The sequence below is a fragment of the Protopterus annectens genome, chromosome 6.part0 (assembly GCF_019279795.1).
Source record: "Protopterus annectens isolate FY-2018-M chromosome 6.part0, PAN1.0, whole genome shotgun sequence".
Classification (NCBI taxonomy): Eukaryota; Metazoa; Chordata; order Ceratodontiformes; family Protopteridae; genus Protopterus; species Protopterus annectens.
In genome coordinates, this window is record NC_056737.1 from 44,166,635 (window position 1) to 44,179,037 (window position 12,403).

The following is a 12,403-nucleotide window of genomic DNA, read 5'->3' on the forward strand; positions in this document are numbered from 1 at the left end:
ATTCGAAAGGAAGGCGCCTTCAGAGAAGTGTTTAGTTGAGAGAGGTCTAGAATCGGTCTCCAAGTACCCTCTTTTCTGATCACTCGAAACATTCTTGAGTAAAACTCCTTCCCCCTTTGGGACACAGGCACCTCTTGAATAGTTCCTTGAGACAAGAGATCTCAAAGAACCTCTGGAAAAAAAGGAAGCTTTTCCTGAGGAGCCTGAAGAATTCCCATAAAAAGAGGATGGGATATCCACACCATGAAGTACCCCTGATGAATGACTTACATAATCCAAGAATCCTGGGTGGTTTGAAGCCAAATAGGAAGAGAAAGAGAAAGGTGAAGAGAAAGGGGAATGTTGCTGGGAACAGGCCAATAGTCAGACAGTACCTGATTTGTTAGGAAAGGAAGGCTTTTGAATCCATGCAGTCTGAGTGACCTTAGCAGAGGGAGCCCTTTACCACCCTTTTTACCTTTACCAGGAGGGCAAGATTGCCTATGAACAAAGGCTGGCTTAGAAAGGTGACTTCTCTGAAATTTAGGAACAGAAGAAACAGACATGTTTAAGTTCCTGTAAGGCCTTGCCTTTGTCCTGTAGAGACTTAAACCAGTAGCTGCTTCCCCAAACAAAAGTTTATTATCCAGAGGAGCATCCATCAACTTAGCCTTAATACCATCAAGTAAAGTTTGAAGCCAAAGCCAAGAATACCTCATCATTACTGAACTAAAAGCAACATCCTAGAAGAGGCATCTGCCGCATTATAGATACATTTAATAGAATGATGAACCACTTGTGAGGAAGTCCCTAGCAAGGAAAGAGCAGAAGATTTACTCTGAGTCTGAAAGATCAGAAAAAAGCTGACAAGCCTGAGAACGAACAGCCAACACATACCTAGATATAAGGGTCTAATAATTAATTGCTCTAAAAGCTAGGATAGCCGAAGTATAAACCTTCTTACCCATCCTGTCCATGGTTCTGCTGTCCTTGTCAGAAGGCAGTAACTTGGATGAAGGAAGCAATTGAGATGGCTTATCAAAGGCTACAGACATGACAGAGGAGTCAGCAGCAGGACATTTAAACAAAAAGGAACAATCATCAGGCACCCTATAAAACCTATCAGGCTTCTTGGGAGTGGAGGGAAAAGAATCAGCCACTTTAGAGGCATTGGAAAAAAAACAAACAGTAAAGCAGCCAAAACAGGAGGAATAGCTGCAGGTTTAGGAGATTCCATCTGCAGTAACGCATAGTACCTCTTATGGATATCAGAGACCTGAGGTTAATCCCACTTAAAAAATTCCATCACCCTAGAGATTGTATCCCCATTGTTTCCCCAAAGGAAATTTCCTCAGAAGGAGTATCAGGACTATTAGATTCCTCCTCCTCTGACCCATAATTCAAAGGAGAAGGAATCTGAGTAGAATAAGTAAGGGATTCTTAATCATAATCCAACTCTTCCTCAGAAGAATTCAGTTCCCTAGGCCTTTTAAGTGGAGAAGAGAACCAAGGAGGAGGCCTTAATGACAGTAAAGCATTAAATAACCCCTGAGTAAAGGCCTGACACTCACTTTGTGGATCCCTAGGAGCAAAAGAAACATGTTTAGTTTTTCTGTTTCTTTTTTAAGGGAACGTCCACCCTAGAAAACTGAGAAGGCTCTGACTCAGGATGGCATTCGATAACAATAGTAGGATCTTCTTCCCTAAGAAGAATATGGGGAACCACCCTTGACCCCCTGGAAACAATCAACCATGGTTCCCCCCTGAACGTCCAAAACAGATGCCTCCAAAGCCTCATCAGACGTGTTACCTTCCAGGTCCTCACTGTCCTCCAAGCTGGACACGGCACAAAAATCCAAAAACATAGCCAGGCAAGCCTCTGGGTTTGTAACAACCTCAGGAGAAACACCCAGCAGAGGCTGGACAGAGGAAGATTCCAGTCTTACCTTTTTCACCTTCTTCTTCCTTGACTGTTGACCTTCGGGATGGGAAGTTCCATCCAATGTATCTTTAGCAAGAAGCTTAAGATGCTGGTTCTGAGATACAATAAAAGGGAAAAAAGCCTACTATGAAGGGGTTTTGGGATGAATGCCTGACAAATCAAACAAGCTGTATGGTCGTGAGAAGATCCCAAGCAAAAAAGGCACTTATCATGTTGGTCTTTCTGGGGAATCTGTCTCCCACACTGGCACTTACTCTTCCTGGATGACATTAGCCTCAAACAGCACAAAAAAGTCAAGAAAAAGAACAACCCCCCAACTGGGTACTTATCTGCAATGGTGAGAACTTCAGCAAACAGGAGTAATCACCAGAATACAAAAATGCAGTGAAAATGGCAGAAAACAGATGTAGGCAAACAGATCAATAATTAAAAATAGCTTTTGGACTGGTGGCAAAGAAGTTCTGAGGATGGTATGCCTTAATGTCACCTTTATGCCCTATGCTATGCGATGAGCATTTGGGTGATGTTCACATACCTTAAAGCAATGGTAGGCTTTTGTAGACTGGCCAAACGTTGGGCTTCCATGGCAGGGAATCCAACACATAACGAATATTGCAGTGGTGATTGTAAGGACATCCCTACCTACCTGTATATTATTAAACAAACTGCTTGTCTGACTAGACCCCCTTTTTCTCCTTTTTGTGATCCTCTCTCTATTCATTCCCCCTTTTAGATTACTGCCTTCACTCAAAGTTACCTTCCTTCCTCCATTGTCTTCTCCCTCATCTGGCTGGACTATATTCCCTCATTTCCATTTGTGCCATTTCCAGTGCTTTTTACTCCCTTTTCCCCCTGCCTGTCTCCTTTCATCTTCAATGAGTTGACTCAGTTTTTTTTACATCATGTCCCAATGGTGGCTCTTGTCTTTTCTATCTTCTTGTAATTACCTTCTTTCCTACTGTCATGACCAGCTCTACTGTTTCCTTGTACATGTCTGTTACATTATTCTGTTATCCAAGTAAGAATTTTTTTTTATTAGTTCCCCAGTCTCTGGTATTTTTTTCTCTAGTAGTGCCTGTGATTCCTTCTATAATCCCTCCAGTTATCCAAAACTCCAAAATATGTGTCTCCATATTCCTCTTTCTTCCCTGCATCTATTTTGGCACATCCATGTGAAAAGTCTGACTTTTAGGGCTTTGGTGACATATCTAGGTAAGTTTAACATTTCTTCCAATTCAACTCTATGGATTTGTGTTCAAATCCAGACAGCTGAATGGGGAAGAAATATTAAACAGTCTTGATTTGTGTTCTAGAGTCTAATCCCAATTGTCTTATTTGACTTTTGTTTTCCTTGTTATTACATATTTTTATCCATTTCTTCCCAATTCTCTGGAGCCTCATTGTGGATGTACTTACATTTCCTGTACTAATTCAGGTATTTTTACCACATTTCCAATATTGTTCTCCATTTTATTCCATCTAACCTTCACTCCCTGATACTTCCATTCCAAATTTTTTGTCAGCTGATATTCCTCTTTTATTGTTTCCCCAGATCTCCCTCTGCCTCCTATTAATATCTGTGGCCAGTATTCAATCTTATATTGTTTTTATGCCATCTGGATAATATGCTCCTATTTTCTTCATTCCTATTCAAACACCCTATAGGAATAATTCTTTCGCTCAGTTTTTTCATCCAGGATCTCGTCTCCTCTTACTAAATACCCTCTGAGTTTCATTAGTCCATGTCAACTGCAACGTTTTATTTGGCGTTCCTAGTAGTGTTTCTATGATATCCCTTTTTTTTCTTCAGTTTTCTTCTTTCTTCTATGTCATTTTTTCCAATCCACTTCATATCCCACCCAGGAATTTGTGCTACCGCAGATGCTTGCACAACAGTCTGTAGGCCTGGTACCCTCAGACCTCACCCCTCTACTGATACTCTAATGCTCTCTGAGTTTACTCTTGGATTCTTTCCATCCCAGATTTTATCCTCTAACTAATTGCTCCACTTTTTTCAAGAGCTCTGTTCCTGGCAATATCCAGAATACCTGTCCTAAATAAGCAAATGAGCAATCATGTTTTATACGTCCGAAAATTCACTAGCTAAACTCTCTCCACTGCTCTATGAGGGGGATATGGGCTTATCCCAGAAGACATGATTTTCAGAGGAAGACTCTCCAGCTACTTCAGGACAACTGACAAAGAAAAAAATGGATATTTTCCAGTTTTTAAGAGAAGGATGTTAGAAAGGCAGAAAGCAGCTTTTTTATGAATCAGAAGGGAAATAATACCAAAAGGTTCTATTCAAAACTGCAAGATTATCATAATATCATGGTATCATAGTAGAATCCTAGGTTATCGACCCAAAGAACCTTTTTAAGCCTAGCCACTCTTTCTAATAAAATTTAATAGCTATCGGTTCCCAAGGGTTTGTTGGGATATATATATACTTGGACAGGGGTGACCAAGTATATTCTTGTGCTGGGTGGCCAAGCATTTACAAGCTTATGCACTCTAATAGAGACATAGGTGCCAGATCAGAGGTATATTTACATTTCCCTAGTCACTGATCCATGTTTCAGTTGAATAAGTGCAGAGATGAACTCTGTTTTACATGTTTTGGAAACCTGTTCCAGTGAATGGGGGACCTCTAAGACATTTACCTGTCCCTCCAGCGTATCCTGTTTATGTTGCAGGTAAGGTTTAGATCCCTGGATTGGGTGTTCTTGATGCTATTTGATTTACAGATGTGCAACAGGTCCATTATAGCTGTATCAGCGAATGTTTTATAGGCCAGGTATAGGTTACCTCTTAGCAGCCTCTAGGAAACCAAATAAAAGGCTAAGTCTTTGAGGCAGCCCACATAGGACTTGTTTTCCACACCATGTGTTCTTTTTGTGAGGCATCTCTGAGGATGTTGCAGTCATACCTCTCAACTGTGCAGATCTTTGCAGAATTTCCAGAGTTTTGCTTTATATTTTTGGTGTGTTCCTCATAAAAGTTGTGCTTTTCTAGCAAATCACTGAAAATTGAAGTCACTCAAAACTCAAATGTATTTCAAATGATTTACATTTGAGTTTTAGACTGCATATCGTTCAGAAAAGACATGCTAACAAAAATCCTGTTATTCTAGCAACTTTATAAGTTTATATGAGCAATATTTAAATTATGTCTCTATTTTTGAGCCTTTGTCCCCCCATTATTTTAGGCTTTGTCTAAATTGCATGCACTAAGAGATTGAAAGGTTTGGCTACAGTTATTGCATATGCCTGCCCAGGTATATACTGAACATGGCAATGTACTCAATGATTGGTCATAAGAGAGCAGAGTACAAAATGTAAAAGTGACATGTTTGGATCTAGATGCCATATCTTTGTTTATAGGTTTTGCAACATAGAATTGTTTCCTCATACATGATGATTAAATGCCAAATAGCTGTGTAAATGCGTTCCCAATTCCTTGACTGCACAGTCTACTGTTAGCGGTGTCTTGTCAATGTTGTAGTTTGCTGGAGTAGCCAAAAGATACTATGATGTACTTTTTGGCATTGAGTTTTAGACCATGACTCTGCAAACTTAGTCAGCCAGTGGCCTTTGACATTATCTTTGACCTCAGAGAAGTAAATTAGGATATCCACGATTATTCTCCTATAGTTTTGCATATCCGGCTAGTCAGGCTTATGAGTCAATAATTCCCCAGGTCTGTGGATGGCCCACCCTTGTGTAGTGGGTTAACCATTGCAGTCTTCCATTCATTTGACATGAAGTCTGTTTGGAGACTGTGATTAAGCAATGATTCTAATGGGCCTGATAGTTCATCTTCATGCTATTAAGGAAACATCCTGGGATATTATTGGGTGGAATTGATGTAGTGTTCTTGGCCTTGGAGAGCACCTTGAGTACCTGCTCTATAGTGATAGTTGGAGGGGAAATGAATGTGAGTGTTTCTTGAGGGGTCATCTGTTGGGGAAGGGGGAATAAAATTAAATTTATCAGCCAAGAGGTTTGCTATTATCTTCTGGCTCTGACAAGGTGGCACCATTTACAATTAATTTAGTACACTGCCGTGTATTGACTTTGGAGTTATGGACATTGCTGAAGAAAGCTTTGTGATTGTTGTTGGCCTTGAGATTAATTTTACAACAAATGTGGCTTTGGTAGACTTGATTAGCCTCCTAAGCTTGTTGAGGTTGCTGAGGGATTCTTTACCTTGTCAGCATTCAACCAGGGCAGCTTGTTTTTTGAGTTGATCCTGTGCTTAATCCTGGTAGGTACAGCTGTGTCTATGAAGCTGTTAATATGATTATGCAGGGTTTCTGTGAATGATTCAGTGTAGACAGTGGTATTCTTAGGGTTTGGGGAGGCTTGAAATTTGCCAGTGTGTCACTTAGTAGCAGAAAGTTTGCCCTAAAATAATCTCTGAAAGTTCCAGGGTTAAAACGTTTCCCTGGTTTTACCTTTACTTCAAATAAGACAGCTTTATGGTCTGACCTAATCAGCGAGGACATTACACTATGGATAGTGGAATATTCTGCCATATTTGTGAAGACCAGGTCAAGGATGTTTGTAATCCTAGTCGGTGTACCGACTAACTGGTTCAAGGTGTTTGCATTTGCAAAGTTCAGGAATCTGTGGGCCTGCATGTTAGGAGTCATGTATAAGTCCCACTTTATACTGGGTATTTAAAGTCACCCATGAGTGCAGTGATGATTTGAATGGAGAGTGTCTCCAGCACATTTAAGTATGTGTTATAGCTTTCCTGGGTCATAGAAGGGGAGAACTATAACATTCAAGGATATGTCATGGGACTTTGTTTAAGGTACTTTGGACATGAGAAGCTCAAGCACATTATAGAGATGGATCAGCCTTGATGCGTATTTGTTTTTAATGTAAATAGAGACACCTCCACCTTTTATTCCTTCATGTGCAGTAATTGGTAGTCACTGGTTGTCATAATAGTTAAGGTGTTTACCTCATAAACAAAAGGCACAGGGTTTGATTCTCACCTCTGAATGGAAATTGACTAGGCTTAAAATTGCCAGCAAGGGCAGTTAGCCTAGTGCTTACCTATGAACGATGTGGGGAAGGCATTGTACCCCTGCACTACTGGGGTGCTCTGTAGCTTTAAACCATATCTCAATAACTAGACAGATGTCTACATTTTCCAGGGTGAGGAGAGTTTGCAGGGGATGGAGCTCCTATTTAGACTTCTGGCATTGAGCAGTAACACATTCAGATTTTCCTAGGCTAGACTAGCTATGTTAGTAGGTTTATCAGGGTAGCAGTGACTACAAAAGGCAGTATGCGGGTGGACAAGGTTTTGGAAATATTATGGGACAGATGCATAACTTCCCTGGAAAAGGAACACAGTCTATTGACCATATCCTCCCAGGCTGACAAATATTGTACCCCAATGAATGACATCATACTCCAAGCCAATTGTTAAAGTCAATTATTTCCTGTTCATATTGTGACATCATCCTTGGAGAAGGTAGAATGCTACTCAATGCTAGGCTCATACCGGCCTGGGGCACATACACTGAGAACTACATCATGTTTCCTCATGTAGTCCAGGGAGGTACATTCCAGGTCATTTATGCCCACATGGACTATGACTGAGTGATATTGGTATTTGTGGTTCAATGACCTATGTAATCTGATGGATCTTGGTCCCTGACAGACACCTGACCATGACTCTCTCCTTATTTAGTCTGGTGAGTGGGACATGTGTGTGTCTCACAGTGGAGTCTGCTATGACCAAGATATTGGGCTTAGAAGTTGTGAGCCTATCAGATGTGACCTTATGTGTTATGTTGCATGTTGAATTTATGGAATGCTCTTGAGGTTGCTAAGGATACTTTTTGTTTGTGCAACATCTGGGAGGTCTTTGTGTTTTGGGGGAAATTACATTTAAGAGCCAAAGCATATGTGGTTTTATGCATCTGGTCCGTAGTATAGGAGATAGGTGTAGTGTGTCTGTGTGTGTGTGTGTGTGTGTGTGTGTGTGTGTGTGTGTGTGTGTGTGTGTGTGGGTGTGTTACTGACAATCTGTTTGCTATTATAAGTGCTTGCATTTGAGAGCCTTGCCTCCAGTGACATTAAGTAACTACATCTCTTACACACCATATCAGTTTGTTTAAGATTTAATGATTGTCAATAAACATGAAACAATTTCTGCATTGCTTCAGGACTCCTATATACACCAGGCTGTCTGCAGAGATAGCGGAGAAGTGTATGTCCATGACTACAGAACCTTATTTCAGGTTCTACAAGGGGATGGTACAAGAGGGGTTTTCAGCTGGATAACTTGGTTGCTGTAAAAGTATAGACTACAATCAGGTATAAGACCAAACTTTTTGTAAACATTATCTCCCTCTGGTAAGCTGCCCAGCCCCCCCAGTGACCCACACATGGTGTGCTCATCAGTCAGCTACCCAACACTGTTGCCTGCATTTTCAAAGTAGCTAATTTTCCCAAGTATTGTGCTGGCTGTAACATGCTAACTCAACTCCTGAACACCTAAACATCTACATTAAAGAGCGCTCATCAGCAATGTATGTTATTTCTTAGTTGCTATAAAATGCCAAGACTATTTCTAGTTAACAATCAGTTTCTCTGCAAAAGGGACATGCACAAAACTCCTTCAATCTCCACTTTCTGCAAAAGACATCCTTTTTATAACTTTAATACAACTCTTTCCATCTACTTCTTTGATCTAATTAAATCCATATACCCTCTGCACCTTGATTACTACACTTATTTCCTACTCTTTACCCCATCTCATCTTATTTCCTCATCCCTATTTTCTTTCACTCACACCACCCTGTAACAAGATCTTCTTCCTCTTTCTCTATACTAACCTTTATACTCTCCCTCAATTTTTCTTTTTCATCATACCCTATTCCACTATCTCCTACCCCTTTGAATCTTTCTGTATCTTACACCTCTCTCCTTCTCAACCATTATAATATCTACCACCAGCCACATCTTGTACCCTCAACTTATATCACTTCACATATTTAACTTGTCCCTCCTCTTTCTCACTAACTACCTAACATCCCTCCAATTCCAACTTCACAGCAATAACTCCTCCCACACCATAACTAGTCATCTCTTCCCACAAACGCCACACACTAACATCACAATTGCCCCTGAACTCTCCATTGTTTCTAACATATCCTACTTCCTATATAAATGTCTTCAGCTAAACTCCAAATCCCACATATTTCTCAGACATTACAATATTCTGTCTAAATGCACTATCACCCAATCTTGTATCTTCACTCACCTAAAACTCAGTGGAGATATCCACCCTAACGCAGGCCCTATCCACTCTTTCCATTACTCACCACTCATTCCCCACTTCCTTCTAATGGTATTCTCACTTCCCCCAAAGGCTCTAACCTTCTGCTTCTCAATATGATGCTAAGAAGTATAGTCAACAAAGTCCAAGATTTCCATGCCAGCATATCCTTATATAATCCTGATATCACTGTACTGACTGACCTGACTAAAACCTAATATCAACAGCAATGAAATCCTTCCCCAAGGTTACAATATACACAGATGTGACTGAAAGAATAAGTGAGGTGGTGGAGTAGCAATAATGTTTAACCAAAACCTAAAACTGGAACTTATTAATCCACCCAATCCCCCTCCTACCAGTTCTGAATTATTATGCTCCAAACATGAAGTTAACTCAGATAAACACATAATAATCATCACTGCTTATGTTCCCCCAGGTAATAACCACAACTCGATTGAGGACATCCTACTCTGGATATCCCTATCCTTCTGTCAGGAAACTATTATTATGGATGAACTCAACACTGATTGGCTATCTTATAACTCTGATTCCCCCACACATTTCCTCAACCTGCGGCTTCTCACAGGTTATTCAAACTCCTACTAGAGTAGATAAAGCCACCAAAAGGGAATCAATACTTGATTGGATACTCACCAACAAACCGTCCTTTGTCTTCTATTCAGCCTGCCTCCCTGATAGCATCAGAGACCATCTCCCACACTTTCTTACTCAGACAACATATTAATCTTACCATACAATCCAGCTTCCATGTAATTCAAAACAAAAAGAACTTCACTACACAAACCTTTCTATCTCTCCTTCATCTCAGTGATTGGTCCCCACTTGAAACCCTCGCCCATAACTCTGCTGTTAACTATTTTAATAATACCTTACTTGTAGCTTTAAACACATTAGCTCCATGCAAAACCACTAGAATAAAATGTCACCATACTCCATGGGTATCTAATGATGCTAAAAACTTACTAAAACAGAGAGACAATGCCTGGTCACTCTGGCATACCAACAACAACCAAGCTAATCTCTGTCTTTACAAACAACTTCTCAAAAAAGCCAAATTCCAAATAAACCTTGACAAAAACACCTACTTTACTACCACACAACAACAGAATTACAACAACCCCAAGAAATTTTGAATCTCAATAAAAAATCTCCTCCAACCTGGCAACACATCCTCCCCTACCCCCTGTACATCCTTATCCACTGTCAGCATTGCCATGCACTTCAATACTTCCTTTATTAAGTCTGTGCTCTCACTCACCAACTCATGTAACTACACCCCTCCCTTATTACCTACTTCATTTACCAATTCCAATGACTCCTTTTCCTTCCATCCTGCCCAGACATCCACCCTAAAACACTTCTCTCCAAACTAAAATCTACAGCACTTGCAGCTGATAAACTACCTTCTGAATTCTTAAAAATAGCTGCCCCAGCTATTGCCTATCCTGTACCAATCTTAATTAATGGTTCCATTTCAGAACAGCATATCCTCACAAGGTGAAAAATATCACATATTCTTCCTTTACACAAAGGTGGTAATTCCACTGACTTTTCAAACTACAGAGCTGTTGTTATTGTACCCCCTTTCCAAAATTCTCAAAAAATGCATCCACATGCAGCTCGTAAACTACTTGTTATCCAATAGCCTCTTAGTCAACACACAAAACAGGTTCCACCCTCGACATAGCACCACGACTGCCCTCTTAAGCTTTACTAACACCATCAACCACCACAGAAATAACAGCCTATTTGTTTCTTCTGTCTTCTTAGATCTGTCTAAAGCTTTTGACACAGTTTCTCACCAGAAACTCATTGATGAGTTAGCATCTCTAAAACTCAGCTTCTCTGCACCAGCCTGGTTCCACAGCTACCTTTCCGGCCACTAGCAAGCTTTCAAATGGCAAAATGAACTGTCTTCACTTTTAACTTTCACCCAAGGTGTTCCTCCAAGGGTGTATACTTGGCCCTCTTCTTTTCAGTATATTTACTAACCATTTATAGTCTTCCACCCCACTGGCCTCCTTAGTCCAATATGCAGATGACTCCACTCCAATCTGTGGCACTCCTTCCCTCAACCAACTTAATCATATAACCCAGCTGTCATTCCTCTCCAACGAGTCATGGTTATCTGATTCACATCTCTTACTGAACCCCTCCAAAACTAAATTGATGCTCTTTCTCCCCAGTAAATCATGTGATCTCTGTACCCCTTTCCAAATACTTTCATCCAACAACACCTTAATATCATCAGTATCCCACACAAAATTATTAGGTGTTATTATTGACAACAACCTAAAATTTGATGCTTATCTTGCTCAGTCCATCAAAAATACTCATTAAACTAGGTTCTCTATAAATAATAAAGCCTTTCCTTACTAATTCAACAAGACAAAACATAGCCAGAACCCATCTTCACTCTACCCTGCTAAACGCATCTCCCATCCTTACCAACCTAAGTAAAACAGAACTATCTAAGCTGGAAACCTGTTACAATAAAATTGCAAAATTTGCTACCAGCTTTACTCTCTGAATACAGCACTCCTCTGCCTTAAAGCAACTGCACTGGCTAGAATTATTTCACCAACTAACACATAGCCAACTCTCCTTTGCATATCATCTCATTTACCAACCCAGTAAAACTCCCACCCTGCAGCTCATGCTTCAACCCTACTCAAATAATTGCAGTCTCCGATCCTCTACCAAATCCCTCCTGCAAGTTACCAAATCTCACAACAGAGCTGGTGACTCACTTTATTTTAACTATATAGCCAAAAAATGGAATTCCATTCCTCAGCCCATCATAAGCACTCCTGACCCATTTCATTTAAAAAACTACTAAAAGAGTTCCTAGGGAATAGCTGGATCTGCTCATGCTCAAGCCCTGTAGTTCCTAGGGAATAGCTGGATCTGCTCATGCTCAAGCCCTGGTTGATACCTTTTTCCTCCTCTTTCCCTCCTCTCTCATTCCTAACTTGATTTCTCCTTGCCCACCTTCTGTATACCCTACTGTCTCAACTAAATTCTCCTTCCCTTCTCCTCACTCCCTCCCTCCTCTCACTTCCTTCACTTTCAACTTTCTTCCCCTTTGCAGTATTCCCCCAACCCTAATTTTCTTTTTTTTTACTTGCTCAACACCTCTGACTGCCTATTTCCTCC